Below are 16,367 nucleotides of genomic sequence, written 5' to 3' on the forward strand. Positions count from 1 at the left end.
GGTTAATATTTATATCATAATTTTAGATACGTATCGCCCTCCATCCGGCTAATACGTTCCAGTTGGTTTTTCCTTTTTTTTTCCTTTTCTTTCTTTCTTCTTCCTTTTTACCGCGAACACGACGGTAACGGTTACTTTCCATGCAGCGCTTTTCCACGTAGACCCGACCCCTTGGGTGCTAACGAACAAACACTTATTAATCCTCCGTATCGGTGAGTTCCGATTCACCGAACTTTCGGGGGAATTAACGTTGCACGAAAGACGGATGTGGTTTGTATTCATAGATTCTATCCCTAGTGGAAGAAACTCTTCAATTAAATTCTATCGACAAACCGTAAAATTCAGAATCAAGAGGCGTACAAACGTTAGAACAAACATAGAACGTAATTACGGTTTTTCGTAACTATTTATTCTTAATAGTGATCGTTTGTCGGCGATTCTACGGATACAGGGTGGTCGAAAAAATTGTTGCCGGGTTTCGAAGGGGCAGTGCCTTGTAAAGCGAACGAAAGAAGTTACCGGATGCAACAAACGAGACTCGAAATCGATCAATTGGCAATTCCTTGGCAATCTTTTCGTACCAGAATGTACACATAGCAATAAAGAAAAGATCGATGTGTGGTAGAGGTTAAAAGGAATAGGCTGTAACGCGTGTCGAAATTAATGTCACAGATATCGAACGTACGATTTCGATGAACGCACGATTGCAAGAAATATCTTAGAAGTAAAAAAAGAAACTTTTTTTTTTCGTGCCACTTTTCGTTTCACCCGATAAATCGATTAACATATTATCGCGAAGCTCGATAATCATTTTTTTACATACTCCGTATAATTGTTTTTTTTTTTTTTTTTTGCAACATACGCTTCGATAACAGACCGTAAAAGTTTTTAGGTCGTTTTTTTTTCTTTTCTCTTTCGGTCGCGTTTTTCATATTTTAGTCGGGGTCGACGGTTATTAGGAGATATTTCTTGATACTTTGCAGGTCGCGTTAACGTTCGGACGTTTATGGAGTTAAATTGCGCGAATACATTGGGTCTGGTTTATTTATTGCGTTTTGGTATTATTACGATCGGTCGAAGCAAGTTTGGTACCGCGAAGAAATTTACGCTGGCTAGACGTGACGGCAACGAACGATAAACGAGTAATTACGTAACGCGAGGCACATCCGAAAGCAGAAAACATGCTTCTAATGCAACGTTAATTAAGAAAGTAATCCGAAGTTAATATACAACGGAGGTTTTTAATTCGTATCATAAATATACAAAAAATCCCCAATTATGAACAGATTTATGCTAAATACTTACACTGTTTCTTTTTTTTTTTTCTTTCTTTTTTGTCTCCTTTTTTTTCTTCTTTCTCTACCTCGAGTGATATATAACGTAAAAGCTACGTTAAAATGATTCGCGGAGCGTTCAGTAACACCGGTATCGACGTGTTTCGACAAACAAGTCGAATACCAAAATAATTCGAGGTACCTGGCCATAAGTTACGATTGCAATTTTAAATACAAATCGTGTAATCGATTAACATTCCGTTCCGAGTACGAGGCACCGACGGAGACAGTCTGTCTGTAAATTTATTTTTGAAAATTTTTCCCATTGCTTGCAAACGTATATTCAATCGAACAGTAAACTATTTTAGTAGTTACTCTACGTTACGAATAATCAACGGTAATTTTATATTGTAGCGGTTATTCTGGACTATCAGACAGGTACAGGAAGTTTTTGCAACTACTAACTGCGTTTGCTAAATAAAAGTCATTGACCAATTCAATGTAGTGGATTCGAGACGAAATGCATTAGTCTCGCACAGTACAGGAATAGTTTTTACATCGCTTTTGTTTCTTTAATAAACGTAGGTATCTTTGCAATCGAATCTACTACCGATTTAGTACATCGTATTATTCGTTTTCGTTTTCACAATCGATCATTGCACGATTTTCTTCTTACTTTCCGACCTCGATATAAGAGAGGAAAGTATTACGATTGAGAAAAATGTAAGAAAAAATGTTCACGTTTCGATTAGTACAAAATTTTGTTTTAATACGCGTGTATACGTACGTATGTTCGTTAACACGATTGCGTTTAAACGGTTCAATGGATATTAATGAAACTTTATACTCGCGTTTTATATTCTCGCCACAAGACTCGATTCAGTTGAGAACAAAATCGATTCGTGTACAACGATAGATCACTCGTGGTATTTTTGCATATTCTGATACGTATTCGTCGTAGGTAAAATTTTGAAAAAGTGTTTTAAAGTGTTTTATTATCTAAATTATTCTATTCAGATATAAAACAAACTTACTACCTAAAATTAAAGTAAAGAGGGTTAAATTCGGCCGAATTAAATTAACTCGAATAAACCACCGTTCTCTCTCTCCCAATAAAGAAACGATCGATCGAAATCTTGTTCTTTGTACATTTGAATCGCGTTCGTTGGCCACCGATCCGTTGATTTTCGTTATTCGTACGTTGGACGCCGAATGTCGATCAAGTTCGCGTTACTCGCCGTAAATGGTATCGCCGAACGTGTTACGTCGGCAGACCGCTGCGATCGTCGCGACGCGCGTATTAATTTCCCCGCGAGAATAGCTCGCGCACGAATCCGGCGCGCGTTTAACGTCGTTGAAAGCAACGAGCATTCCGTTAACAAAAGGAGATTATTCTTGAGATTGTAACTCCCCGGCAACCGTAGCGCGACACGATAACTAGGCCGGAAAGAGGACGAACCGTAAACTTGATAAATAAACATTAGACTTGGTGCGCAAACCAGGTCGCGATCGCTGCTGGCAACGGCATGCCTCAGAATTCGTAATAACCGCGTTACTCCGTTCCATTCTCTGTGTCTGCCCTCCCTCCCTCCCTCGCACCCCTCGTCCCTCTCTTCGTGCAATTAGATACACACACCCTAGCGGTAAATGTGCTAGAATTTCGAGCATCGGAGGAGCGTTCGTTTTTGCATACGCGACCGTTACGTCGTTCTTCGTCGATTTCCAAAGTAATTGGGACGACGACAATCCCTTGTCGTCCTGGGGCTGAAAAACAAGGAATTTCGAGCGACCAGCCACCGATTCCTCTTCCTCCTTTCGCTTCGCACACAGCTTTCCGCGATACCCGTTAGGTACACGGGCCGCGTGTTCACCGGCTGCGAGGAAACTTTGAATCGAGAGCAACGTGTTACGGCTCTCGATGATGTTCCGCGACGACAATGTCGCGCCATTATTCGAGCTTCTAATTAGTCTAATGAGCGAAGAAAAAAAAAGATAAAAAAAAAAAAGACACAACTTACGTAAGGTTACCATTTATAACCGTCAATGTCTCGATTGTTCTGTAACGCTTGTTCGTGACTTACGCGCAGATTTTAATCCGCGCGTATCTCGATCCGATCGTTCGATTCGTTACAGTAAAATTAATCGTACATCGTTACAGACGTATACGATAACGCTCGTGACTAATCTATCGCTCCGCGATCGTCGCGATCCCACGTCTCTATCTATAGGTGGATCGTCACCATTTGCATATTCGATATCAATATTTACATCCGTGGAACGAGTCGCGTATTGTTCGCGCATCTGTACCACTCCTGGATTTCTTTTCCAACTCGTGTACGAAGCTGGTGGTTTTCATCGGGGAAGCTTCTCGTCGAATGCTCGACGATTGGTCCCGATCGAAGGGAGCGGCCGAGTAATAATTAAAAGGTCGGATGAAAGTTGTCTTCGATCGAAATTGGAAACGGATAAAGTATCATTGTCCGTGATAGAAACGGAACGTAATTAACGGGTAGTCGGAAGTCCGATATTTTTACATTTCGAACCGAGGTGAGAGTCCTATTCGGATACATTTATTATTCATATTACGGAGAAAGAGCAACGGAGAGATTGACGTAAACTTTGAACGATTTGTGATAAATTATGCCGATAAAGAAACAAGCGAACTTACTCGAAAATAAGTATATTGCAACCGGGCATGGTAGAAATCGACTCGTTCGACGCGCGAGAAACTTTTCAACAACATCACGTTTCTGTGTTGTGTAATTCTTGGCTCGTTTACGCGTGGGCGAAGCTATACAGGATGATTCTCGGAGTTGGGACGTAGCGGAAGCATTTTCCACGTTAAAACGGAAAATAGTCTCTGTGGAGTAACGGTGCTCGACCAGAGGTTCGCATTTTCGTTTATCGATTTTCGACTACGAATTTTAACCGAGAAAAGAGTCACACTTTGTCACAGCTTCCAGAATCCTCCTGTACACCGTTTGTATAGCAACGGTGCGTTTAAACTGGTAGTTCAGATTCGAATCACGATCAGTTTCTCGGTACATCGGGGTATCGGATGGAATACTTTGAGAGAACGTACACATTTTACTTAAACTGTAGGAATTTTTGCACGAATTGCGCCGCGAGCACAATCGTTCTTTTTTCATTGTAAAAAAATACGCTTCAACTTTGAACAATTGTAAATATACGAACGAGTCGATGGATCTGCACGAAACTTCGCGCATGTTCATTAAAAGGTAGTATAATTTTTAGAAAAATAAAACGACGAATCTTTATTTTTTATCGAACGACAAAACTTATCGAGCAATCTGTTACAGTCGTTTCACGATTTTTTATTTAAAACTCCCGCCTTCGTTTCTCATACTGTGCCCGTGACGCATAATCGCGTATCACCCCTCGTCGCGATGTCCGATTAGTTAAAATGCAAAGCAGAGGCGAATGTTTGCACCTGTGCTGCCTAATTTGCAAACGGTGTTCGCTTTTAATACAATGTTTTTTTTCACGTTCATCGTACGATCGCTTGTAAGTTTCGAACGTTAGTTTTTTCTTTCTCTACACTTGTCACTTTTATTGCGATTCTCACCTTGTTTGAACCCACGAGCCATTGGATATTCGATAAATGCAAAGTAAGAAGAAATTGTCGCGAATTGAAACAAATCACGATATTAACCTCGGGCGCATTGATTCTTTGCGCTATAAAGGAAACATAAATCATCGTGAGTTAAGAATTCTACGAAAGAGACAACGAACGGTTTTAAATATTCTTTTCACCGGTGTATTCGTCTTTTTGGAAATAACGGATCGATTTTCTTTCGAATTAACATTGTTCCAATCTTCTTGCAATTTTCTCCCCGAGTCCTCGATCGTGTTTATACCCGCTTATCTTGAAAATTTATTTCCCCGTGGAATCTTACTGCACATTTATTCGTATTGTACGTACGCGTTCTAAATTTCGTAATAAAGTAACAACTGGAAATAAACGAACGCAATAAAACAAGATAACAAGCTTTGGAAACTTGTATGCGTATGTGCAGTTTAATTTGCATTTTTCAAGCTGGACAAGCACGTGTCCGATGACTCACGAACGAACGTTCGCGTACGTGTTCACCATCGTTGCGTTTTTCGTTCGAACGCGTTATCGAGTCTTTTATATAGGCTCGCGTTTCTGAGCTCTTCGTTTCAGCCGTTGTTCAAACGGTATTTGCAACGTTCGTCTTTCCCTCGTCGCGTAATCGAACTCGTAGCTTCGATTTAATTTGCGGTAGCACGTTACCAACAGTAGGAGAAATTTCATCAGCCGAACAACGTTTCTTTGTGTCGAGAGTGTGTTGTCACGCTATCCGCTATCAGATGCGAGGTCATTGGCTTGTAATCTTCCAAGGGGGTTACACACAGGTGCTCGAGCTAGAACACGCGTCGTCGAATGTGTCACCTGCTTTAAATTATTTTTTCCAAGTGAACGCAAACGTACGCTCGCCTCGTTCCCCGGCAAGACTCTGAACCGTACTTTGTAAAATGTAACGCGACGCTTGAACAGCTGTGTCGAAGTGCAGTGACAGCGAAAATCGTCTTAAAATAGAGAAGGTAAGGCATAGAAAAAGTCCTCTGTATAACATTTAAGCGAACATAAGGTAGACACGTTTTAGAGGAAGAAGTAATTTCGTTATCGTGTCGGTAAAATTACGTATCCTAGCGATAGAGTCATCGAGTAACAAATTGGTTGCAAAATTTATCACTTTACGAAGAGAATTATCACGCCGAGAATACGCATAGGATGCTAGTTTATCGATACTTTGAAAATATCGTTCTCTCTTCATTTTCCTGTATAGAGTCATCGGGTAACAAATCGGTTGCAAGATTTATCACTTTTGGAAGAGAATTATCACGCAGAGAATACGCATAAGATGCTAGTTTATCGACACTTTGAAAATATCGTTCTCTCTTAATTTTTCTATAAATTTCTGGGAATACACTCGAAAACGATGTTGTTAATATTCGTAGAAGCGACTAAACTTTAAGCACCTTACCGCGCAGGTGTCAAGTATGCGTTCACTGGAGACAGCGACAGGAAGACGTTTCAAAGTTTGTTGAAAGTAAAGCCATATGGCGAATACATCATTGTTACGCAAAAGGACTGGGGAGTACGTTTTAAACGGATGGATCGAGGTTTGGATATGCAAAGAAAGATGTCTCGGTACACGTATGCAGAATAACCAATATTTAACGAAGAACTTAATACGATTCTATAACATAAATGTTGACGATGATATTGCTTTTGCATACATATAAATTATCGAGTCTCTAATACGTTTTTTTTATCGTCAACGTATTAGACGTAATTCCTCGTTAATTACCTCGATGCAAATGTTAGCATGGTATAAATTAAAAAAAAAAGAAGAAAAAGAAAACGAACTCGAATCAGTTGATTCGAACAAGGAAATTTCAAAGTACGAAATTACTTGAAAACACGTTGCTTGAAATTTGCTCATAACCGAACAACTCAACTATTCGAGTTTAATCTTCGATTCAAATTTAATTCGAAAACAACCTTTGAATTATCTCCTTAAACGCGTCTGGAAATGTTATTGTAGAACAGGTATTCGTGTACCATTGATAGTTTTGAAAAGAAATACCGTCCGTAATTAACGTTACGTTTTCGCTCGTAAGAATGTACGAGCAACATCTTTCCTGTAGTGATTCTTCCTTAATAAATGTTTCATCCGATGGGTTTTTTTTCTTTCTTCATCGTATCTATTTGTTGGCACTTTAACGCACTTGTTACGGTCGTTAACAGCGGCACTCGAAACAGCCAAGCACCGAACGCTGATATTCTGATTTACTTTCTACTCGACGGTTTCTAAGCTTTTAAAAGCAAGGAGAACATTATTCGATTAGAATTTTATCGCGCGCCGACGCCGCTATCGCTTCTAACGCAGATAGTCGTGCGCGGAATCACTTTCTGCGCCGCTCGGTTTCAAAATCGAGGGAAAAAAACAAAAAAAAGAAAAAAAAGAAGAAAAAAAAAACACGCGGGCGAAGCGTCTCTCGAATTTAGACGTCGCTCGGAAAGGGAAAGTACGATTATTTTTCAAGGCACGCGCGCGTAACGGGATTTCGAAATTCGTAGCAAGAACATCGGACACGAAATTGAAATTCCCCGAATAGATTAACGAATTTCATATTTTTCGAGAGTACGGGTTTACGCCGGCGGTAAAGGTTATCGTCCGCGAGAAATTGAAATCGTCCACGATGACTCGTGCTATCGGGAAGCTTTAACGCGTTCATTGGGCTTTTATCGCTACGGATACGCTTAAAAATTTTCGGATTATCGCGTTCGAGTACAATACCAATTACTTTTTTTTCTCAAAGTAGCGTTAAATTTTAATTTTCTTGTCTCTGGATGTGTACAGTATATTTCAAGGCTCGATTCACGACGAAAACAGTTTACACGAATATACGTAGACCCTGTTTGACCTTGTTTAAGATTTTACAACGGGTCTCGTGTCGTAACAATTTTCCCGAAAAGCGAAGCTTGCTACTCTTTGAAGTGTTTACAAATAACGTTCAATGTCTTTCGTACGATCGTTTCACCATAGTAAAACAGTGGTCGAATTACCGATAAAGCGTCTACAGTCGTGTGTCGAAATTCAAGATACTCGTTCTCGGTCCGTCGATCTTTATACGCGCTGTATTAATTATTCAAACGTTTCCACGTATCGTAAAACATCCTGCAGAAAGATTCGCGTTTCGATCGATTTAAAACTGTTGCAAAAGCCAACACGCTCGAACGATGTTCTTGGGCTCTTACACGTATGCATGTACGTACGTTTATTATGCGATCAGTTTCATAAGCATTATCCGAGTAAATCGTTTTTGTCGATCGTAAATGGAATCACACCACTTTCGAAGTAAACGTATTTCCAATTTACTTTCGTTAAACTTCATGGACTGGTACTTTCGTCGAATGTTTCTCGAAATTAGAATTGCACGCAATTAAATGCACTTGGACGTTTCGAGAGTGGCTGGTCGACATTGGCATTTCTCGTTCGAACGTAATTGTACAAATTTATGACGCGTATTATTTTCTACGCGTTTGCCTTCGACGTAACGTCGTAATCGTTTTTTTTCTTCTGTTTCTTTTTTTCTTTTCTTTTTTTTCTCTTCTTTCTCTCTTTCTTCGGTCGGTGGGAATCGATGCAACGGAGAAACACGAACGTAATCTCGCCAGCGAGGTCAAGGATTACTCGCGAACGAGACTGTTTAGTATTTACAAACCGTGGCAACTCGACTCGTTGTCTACTACAACGACGATCGTGTGTGCAACTGCTTGCTCGCGAACAAAGCGACCATTGTGGCGCGATGCGTGCACGCGCGATCCGCGCGAGATTCTGCCGCGCACCTTCTCGTCCTTATTTTACGGGGTGTGTACGTTTCGCGTACCTTCCCGCGAAAGAAAAATAAAGAACCGTATGCAGCGAGTTACGATAACCGGGACGAGGTTAGGACACACGGTACCTTATATGTCTGCAGTCGAAACGACTCTAAAACTCGATGAAAATCCGACAGGAATAAATACGTCGCAATACTTTTCAATATTTCGCTTTGGTACTATTTTCATCGGGAAATAATTAGTAGAACGATTCTCTCGTCAGTATATTACCTAAAACTTTTACTGTATATCGTTCTTAAAAAGTGAAAAGAGCTCGAATAAGAAGTACGGTGAACCAGGATTGAAACGACTATTATAGAATAGATTGTTCGAAGAATTCTTCGTTTGTAATCATTTCTGAACTTTTTACTTAAGTGACTCGAGAAATATGGTTTAATAGGCATATGCAGGTCAAAATTTTCATTTATAGTCAAAAGGTGGAAAGAAAAATTCATTCGAAATTACTCTAGATTGCGATACTTTTCTTATAGGTCGGAGTGATCACTGTTTTCACCCTTTCTTTCAATGTTTGGCGCGTTCGACGAGTTACGAAGGAAAGAAGGGAGCGAATTTTACGTAAATTTACAGTCAAGTGTAGCGAACGCGTCGAACGCGAAAATTTCGTTGCACTTCCTCGCAACGTTGTCATCGAGAAAACGAGAAAACGCGCAGAAATTCGCAAATATGGTGCACGCACTGGCAAACGGCGCGTACAAAGTTGGTAACGGTAAACAGTGCCGTGAAACCGAGGAACCGGCTTGGTATCCCCGCGCGATTATCTCGTAAATCACGTACAAGCGTGACGCGTACGTATCATCGAGAAACGGAGCTACGGGAACGTAAATTGTAGACTCGAAACTCCCGTGGTACCTTCTTTCGTGAAATTGCATCTAAACTCGTGCGTATCGTCGTTAGACGGAAAGTTCGTTAACGACGAGGCTTTGTACAACGATTGGAACGTGAAATGCTAAAGCCGGTCGAGCTTTTGACAAATTTCTTGTAACGTTCCCTTCGCGATCCTCCTCTACGCTGCGCAACAGTCTAATCCTTGAAGTATCGATAATATTCATTTTCCAGTCATTTTCCATGATTTCTCGCCCGGTTAGTGAAAAAAAAATACGCGACTCCGATCGACAAAAGGCAAAACCGAACCGACGTTTTAGATAAAGAGAAAATTAAAGCGACTCCGAGCGGCGTAACCTATTTGTACATACGTTGCATAACGGTGGTGCAAGCCACCATCGCTTCCTGGAATTACATAAACGGCTACGTGTTTCGAACGAAAATTAGCGGAATATAATACGCGCTGTAAACTTTCGTCGCGAAAAACGAGTCGTCGGCGCTCGAAACGTTTCTGCTATTTTTCATTTTTTTTTTTTTTATTTTTTCCTCGCTCCCCACGGACAACAGAATTACAAAAGAACGTTACACCGTTGGATCTTTCTCGATCTGTTGGTCGACGCGCGAGGAAAACCACGGTCGAGCGCACCGAGTCTGTCGCAACTGTGCACGTTGCCACGAGTGTGTTGCGCGTTCTTTGTTCACCCACGCGAAGGAAACTAGAGGCAAACTTTTCGCATCCATCTAACGCTCGTACGACAATTTCAACCTATTAACCCCTCCTCGGAGTGGGTGGAGCACGAGAACTCGAAAATCGAGGAAATTGAAAAGAAAAAGTACGATGGTTACGCGCGCTCGTTTTCGACCGGTTTTATTTTCGTTTACGTACGCAGCTTTCGAGGCATCCGTGCCACTTTCCCGCTCAAAGGACTTTGTATGAACAAAATCAACGTGCAACGATTCATTCGCGACGTTCCGTTTGTTCGTTGCGGATATATTTCGCTCCATAATTGAAATTTTTAACCAGTAACGGATACAAACTTGTTTATCCTTTATTTCGCTACTGGCTCGGTGGACCAACGCGGTTTTCACGCGGTCACGTGGGTTTGTTTACACAGAGTTCTTTCTCGAGTCCGGGACCGTAGCATAGAAATATTTTGTAATCCCCGATTATTTCAAGTACGACGACCAATACGCGGAATCGCGGAAAATTCACGTTGTTCGTCGTAAACTTTTTTCACGGCTCTTCATTGAAAAATTCGTTTAACGTTCTGGAGTTTCGAATCCTTTTAGGATGGTATTATTGTAACGACTGTATACGTATTAACGTCACATTGCAACGTACGAGGGAACAAAGTATTCACCGACGTGTAAAAATGTCGATGTGAAAAACATTGAAAAGAAAGTGTAACGGAAAGACAATTTTCCTTGTAACGTATTCGCGTTGTAAAATCGTCTAAATTGCACCTACGTCGTCGCTACTGAGGATGTTACCGATACAAGGAATGCCAAGTGGAAAATGCGATCGCAATAGAAAAGAAAGATTCGTATCCGGTCCAAGGATCGATATTTCAAGGATTAGACTGTTGCGCATCGTAGAGGAGGATCGCGAAGAGAACGCTACAGTTGGTATTGAAATTTGTCAAGAGCTCGATTGGCTTCAGCATTTCACATTCTATCGTTGTAGAAGGCCTCGTTGATAAGTCCGACTTTCACCTAGGGATCTCTCCTTGTCGGACCGAAGGGACGCTGAACGTACAAACGCGTTCCATTGAACGCGTCACGTGTGTTTGACCCCGAACACGCGTTGCCCTCGGAAACGCGAGCGCGAGTTTAAAGTTGCTTTTAGATCGCTTCGAGACGCAACTGTTATCACCAGCTGTGCGTTGCGTGACGTCGCGTTACTATGCAGGTCAGTTCGTAACTCTCGCGTTTCTCGTTTTCCATCGGAACACACTTTCGTGAACCGTGTGCCGAACGATTACTCGAAACAAATAGAAAACCCACGTGCACGTTTATGCAACGTCCCGCGAATAAACGTAGCGTGACTTAGCGCGACGCGAAGCGATAACGAGCAAAGTGACGCGACACCGATGTGTATCCTGTAAACGATTTAAGGAGTTGGAGATTTCGCGGTAGCGGACGGGTTCGCGAGACTCGGTGCAAGTTATCGGGGAACGTGTTTCCATCGTAATACGATCGTTGATCGGTTCAAACCAGAACGGGTAAAATTTACGAGCGATAAAATACAGAAATTCGTATTACCTACTTTGGAGCGAAATTAGGTGTTCCACTCGGTACGGGGATTGTTTTGCCCTGGAGCGTTGTACTCCGATCGCTAGCATACGAAGGAACCGTGTAAGTGTTCCGTGCTCCGAAACACACGTTGAGGAATAATTCAAGAACGCATGATGCAACATTGTGGCAGAAATAGTTGTCGACAGAACTGTTCGTGAATATTATAAAGATCGATGAACTCAAATACGTGCTCTCCGAAACACCACAAGGATGTCGAAAAGATAATCTCCACGGTTGAAACTATTGCAAGATGGTAAAGCGCAGTCGTTCGTAAAAAAGAATTAACGGGCGATAGATTCGAGCTTTCCGAAACATTGGAAGTCGAGAAGATAATCTACGGTTGTAATCGTTGGAAGAAACACGATGCACAGGTGCATTCGCGTAGCGTTCGTTGCAGCGAGTTCGACGCTCTATCGCATGCGTGACGCGTAAAGTCCTAAGTGCACCGTGTTGTGAATCGACGTTTACGTAAGATCGACGACTCGACAGTGCACGTAACTTTCTTTATCAAAAGTCACGCGGGCCAGTCACTGGGTTAGATTAAAGTCACGGTGATCGAAACGGTTTCTCGATGATCGAAACGAACGAAACCGCTAATTATCGGCACGGAGTTCGTAGACATCGACGAACGTTGGAAATTTTAAGCTACGAAGTATCGAGTTGTTCGGAAAGTCGTTTCGTTTTCCAAAATGGAGAATATATCATTGAATAAAATGTTTGTACGCTCTAAAAAAACCGTGCTTCATTCTCACCAAAAAGAAAAGAAAACGAAACGACTTTCCGAACAAACCAATAGTTCCGTTTCTCGTTCGATGTTCGGTGCCGTTGTTACAATTTAAAGCATCGAAAATTGGAAGTGGAACGCGAAAGACTCGTTAGTTGCACGCGTAGCCTGTTAATCGTGTATAACGCGAACGCTGTTTGCTTCAACTGTTATCTGTTTGGTCGCTTCGGGACTAATAAGCAAAGTCGTGACTGTGTACGCGTTCGAAAAGAGGACATCGATGGAAACGTGGTATCGTTGTCCGGTCAACGTGGTATCGACGAATCGTACGTTATTTAACGCCCGAGTCTTCCGAATAATGTGTCTCCGTCCGAGGCGATTCACGTCGCCGATTAGAGAGAAAAATACGAGCCGAGAGTATCATTGAGGGAATTCATCACGTTTTTTAAGCTTTCTCTTTCTTGTTTCTGTTCGGTCTAAACTAACCACGCGGAAACTTCAAGGCTACTCGTGTTCTACATATTTCGCAACAAGTCTTAAATTCTCCCGCTGGTTAAATGCAGTCGACTGTTGCTGCTTATCGTTGCTCCTTTCCCTTTCCTTCTGATCTTGTCTCTCGTCTCCAAACCCCCGTGGTCCGCTCCTCTTTCGAAACGCGATTATAAAATTAAATTCAATTATCTGTTTCGTTTATCGGTGGCCTTTGAACGAAGTTATTTATCGAATACGCGTCTACCGTGCACGCGTCAAAATTTATTGAAAATCTTCCCGGTTTAATTGCAACTCGACAAATTGCCTTTTCGTGTTCCATTATGCACTCGTGAAATTACATCGTCTTTCTTTCGTTGCATGTACTCTTTTGCGTGTTTGGTAAAAAACTACGTGGCGACGAACGTTTTAAAACAGTGTTTTTCGTAGTCGGAGCGTGGGAGGGGCACAGAAGGAAATTTCTAACGTAGAAAAATGTAAAATATATTATATATATATTTTTTTAATTACGTACAAATGGAATTTATTAAATAGGTCAACCGAATATTTGGAATACCGTGTCGTGGATACAGTTACTCGGAAAAGTATCCGCCTACCGTTTATACTATACGTTTAATATATTTTACGTATTTAATCAATTTTAATTCGCTCTAATATGAACTAGACACAAACTTTTACACGGTTTATCCGAACAAGTATCATTACCTGTGAAAGTAACAAACGGTTACTCAGAATCAATATTTACTTCGTACAAACACAATTACAATAAAAATAATACTTTTTACTTGCCTGTAACTTTTAAATAAACTGTGTAAACTCGAACTTTGTTGATTAAGGTTCGTATTAAAGTGAATTGTAACTAGCAATTCTAACGTTAAGATCGAACAAGCACGTAAAGTTTAATAACTGTACGCGACATTGTTCTACGGTTTATACTTTATTTGTTCGCACGGATGAAAAGTGAAATATCGGCGCGACGCGTGCTAGCGATTGCGTTGAATAAACGTGTAAATTTTGTAGTTCATTTTCGCGTCGTCTCGAGAACGTTCATCCACACATACGAAAATTAAAAATTGATCACACGCAACGTAACGAACGTTTCGCGATTGTCGTATGCACCGAGTGCAGAGAAATGCACACGACCTTTTCATCGGGTGCTTTAGGTTAGCGTACACTTTGCGGATCGGCAAATATAATATTCCGAAGAGTTATTCAGTTCCTGACCTCCTTCTTACTTTCAAATCGCCTCGCGCGTCAAGCTAGCAATTGAAACAGCAACGTGCACCACGATAATCGCAACTAAGACTAAATACATCGCCAAAAGGTACCGATGCAATAATCCTCTTGCCTATACGAGAATGATTCTTTTTGTCAACGACGCGCAATCGAAGCACCCATTGCTCGTGGGGAACAATAACAAGCAAAAGAAAGAATTACGATCTCACGGAGCATTTATGGGAGCCTAAATATACTTCCAAGATGCTTTAACCGACTTCAAAAGGTTCCTCCCAGTACCGAATCTACTCACACGCAAACTTAATCGTTGTTCGGTAACATCGAACGAAATAGACAGCTTCGAGTTGTACAGAGAGTTGTTTAATCGGTCGAGAAGAGTTGTTTAAAAGTTACAAAAATTATTTATCTTTCCTGATAGACGTTAGAATTTTTCTATTCGTTATCAATGATTCTGATTCTTTTTCCTACGAAGAAGACGCAATAATGTTCTCTGCTCAGAGGTGTAGAGGAAACAAATGTGGCTCTGGTGGTAGGTAATGCTCGTATCTAACGGATTCGGTCTCGTATATAAATAAGAAAATTTAAGGAGGGCATAAAATCGAGAAAAAATTATTTTCGAACGAACCTTCGATCGATACAGGGTACAGATATTTCGAGAGTTCGTTGTTATCGTTGTATCCTCTCGAAGGAGTAATTCTTGTCGGGAATTGTAACGTTTACGCGAGCAAGAAATAAAAAGTACAAGTATCATCGTTATCCTAGAAACCTTTAAAAAATATTTATCGTAGCTAGGCAAAGTTGGCCTGGTCAAAGGTCGCTCCGATCGGCTCTGAATAGTTGCTAAAGGTTCATTTGTCGGTCGAGAAGCGCAAACGGAAAGGGAACTCCACTCGCTTGTTTCTTGTACAATTGGACACAGATATTTCCCTCAGTTTATGGTTTTCCACGACGATAACACCCATATTTCACAGCGGCCGAGCTCTACGAGCAAGTCTAATATCTTTCGACGTCTCGCAATTTCGATAAATAATTTATATCCAATTAGTCGGTAATTACTATCTTTTGCTTGCGTAAGTGAGAAATAGGAACAGTTTGATTAGAAAAAACTTGCGAAATCTCATGGTCGCTGAAAAATACATGAAACCTCTGAAGTGTTCCAATAATGATACTTCGTTATATGGATCAATTAAGATTTCGCCGTTTCGACGTTCTATACCACGACTCGCTCTCGATAGTTCCTTATTCCTCGTACGAACTTTGAAATATAATATATATCGTATATCGTTCGAAACGAAGAATTACTATTAATTTCTGGACGATTCGAAACGAACGAAATATCAGAAACGAATGCAATTTTGTGCACTCGGTGCATCTATGTTTCGAATAATTTGATTCAAAGTAACGACCAACGGTCCAGTGCGTAGCGAGAAACGAATTAACGGAGTCGAAAGTTAATTCTAACTACTCACCTAACGTAGCGGCTGAGACGATGGGCGTAGTTTTTTTTTTTAAATTTTTTTCTCAATCTCACGCGACGTAAAGTTTCGTATACGTGATACCGAAACAGAGGATACGCCGAAAGAAGAGATAGGGGAACGTTTCTCAATTTTTGAGTGGGGATCTTATAAGAAGATCGCGACCTTGACACGCGTGAACGACAACTAAAATTAATTTAGGGAATTCGGAACCGGGGCCAAAGATCGATGTTGCCGTTACGGTCGCAAGTTTGGCAGAAGTTCCGGTGAGCTCGTTAAAGCGAGTCGAGTTCTCGCCTTGTGTAGTCGCAAACGAAGCGTAACTTTGCCCAAAAGCTCGCTTTATTTCGTCGATAATGTCGTAACTTTCGAGAACGATCTCTTATCGTGCACGTATACCGTGTACGCGCTCGGTCGATCCGCACCGTTTTCGCGTACGCTCGATTTCGTTGCCGATTAATTGGCTAATAAATTCGCTAGAGAGCGACGAATCGAATATACGAGATCCAACGTTGCGAAACCCACCGGCAATATGCAGCAGTTAGCAGCACCTGTCCAAGAAAAGTGTTCGTTAAAAGTTTCACCGAATTAGTACGACA

The 16,367-nt window shown here is 41.2% G+C and overlaps 1 protein-coding gene across 5 annotated transcripts in view; it reads left to right on the forward strand.

Moving 5' to 3' along the window:
- Trc (Serine/threonine-protein kinase tricornered) overlaps positions 1 to 16,367 on the forward strand; it is a 91,977-nt gene that overhangs the window by 29,230 nt on the left and 46,380 nt on the right. Inside the window, exon 1 of one of the 5 annotated variants that reach the window (XM_076323119.1) lies at positions 5,837 to 5,861. The exons of the other annotated variants lie outside the window; for them this stretch is intronic. The gene's annotated coding sequence lies outside the window, so the exon portion shown is untranslated. Of the gene's footprint in view, positions 1 to 5,836; positions 5,862 to 16,367 lie in introns of those variants that run through there. 5 annotated transcript variants of the gene reach the window in all.

Source organism: Ptiloglossa arizonensis, chromosome 11, assembly GCF_051014685.1.
Source record: "Ptiloglossa arizonensis isolate GNS036 chromosome 11, iyPtiAriz1_principal, whole genome shotgun sequence".
NCBI classification, from domain to species: domain Eukaryota; kingdom Metazoa; phylum Arthropoda; class Insecta; order Hymenoptera; family Colletidae; genus Ptiloglossa; species Ptiloglossa arizonensis.